Source organism: Nycticebus coucang, chromosome X, assembly GCF_027406575.1.
Source record: "Nycticebus coucang isolate mNycCou1 chromosome X, mNycCou1.pri, whole genome shotgun sequence".
Lineage (NCBI taxonomy): Eukaryota > Metazoa > Chordata > Mammalia > Primates > Lorisidae > Nycticebus > Nycticebus coucang.
Window position 1 is genome coordinate 170,922,498 of NC_069804.1, and position 1,579 is coordinate 170,924,076.

Consider the following 1,579-nt stretch of genomic DNA (forward strand, 5'->3'; position numbering starts at 1 on the left):
TGACTTCCAGGACAATGCAGATTGATGTTGCTTAATAAAGAAAAGGCAAACTTCTCTTGTTTTTCACAGTATTAGTAATGCCTCATTGTTTTGCTCTAAAATATTATAATTGCCATTGTTTTGATCAATGTGCTTTGTAATTATGGGAATGCCTTTCTACTCCTGATTCACTTATAATTTGATCAGGAATGGATATAGCCTCTTATCAAGATGTCATTTGTGGCATCTGACAAGCTGATATCAAGATGATAATATGGTTATTCTCTTTAATCCATAAATGTAGTTCATTGCCCAATGTTGAGCTTTTCTTGCATTCCTGGAATAAAACTGATTTGGTGGTATTTTTGTATGTGGTCATTTTATTTAGGATATAAAATTCTATATTAACAAGTGCCTATAAAAGTGCCTCCTCACCTTTCTCACATCATGTCACACTGTGATAAATAGACAAGATTGCTCAGGGCAGAGGCAACTGGCTTCTCAGGCTCTACCTTGCTGCCACAAGGCCTTAGGAGATAAAGATTATAGCACATGTACAACCCAATCACAGAGTACCAATGTGCCAAGGTACACATGTCGGAAAATTCTCATTTATTGTTTTCCTTTGTGTGATGCACTTTTCCTAATTTGATGTCAGGATTATGTTACCCTTTTAAATGAATTTGAATTTGTTTTCTTTTTCTACAATGTAAGTAATTTAGACACAAACTGTTCTTTAAACAGTTGGTAACACTATGTATAAAATCGTTTTGTCTTAGTGCTTGTTTGAGGTTAAAACTTAAATATTTTTTTCAGTTTCTCCTATAATTAGTTTATCCAAGTTTCCTCTCTCCTCTGGAGTCTATTTTGTCAAGGTCTCATCCCTTAATCTGGATTTTCAAATATACTGATTGGAAGTTGCACATAATATTTTCTAATGTGTCTTAATTTGCATATATGTGGCTATATACCTTTCTAAAAGTTCTTCGATGGAACTTTCCACAGGTTTATATATTTTATTTTCTGTCATCTATTTTTTTAAAATGCCAAGTATTTTTCAAATAACACTTCCTGCTCTTGTAAATTTCTTCTTTTTACATTCTTTGGTTCTGTTTGATCTTTTTCTAACTTCTTTGGGAGAATTCTTAGTTTGCCTTTCAATATTTCTTATTTTCTACTTAATGCATTTAAATTCTAAATGTTCCTCCCAAAACAGCTTTGATTGTATCTTATATCTTTCACAGGCAGTATTTTCACAGTCCTCCTTTTGTCACTTAGTCTATAGTTAAAGTTTTGTTTTCCTTTTTAATCCAAGAATTATTTAGAAGTGTATATATTTCAGCCTGATTGGGTTTTAGTTGTTATTGTGTTTTTCTATCCTTTTTTTCCTCGGTAATTACTACTTTTACTATTTCATGAATAAAGTATGCATCCTGCATGAGTTACACATTTTGGAAAACTTTTTTTTGTATCCTATACTAATAATATTTTATAGATATTCCATGGGCAGCTTTCTTTTGGTTGGGATATGTAATATGTCATGTTTCTACATATTAAATATGTTCATTGTTACTAAAATATTCTATTTTTGTCTACTTGA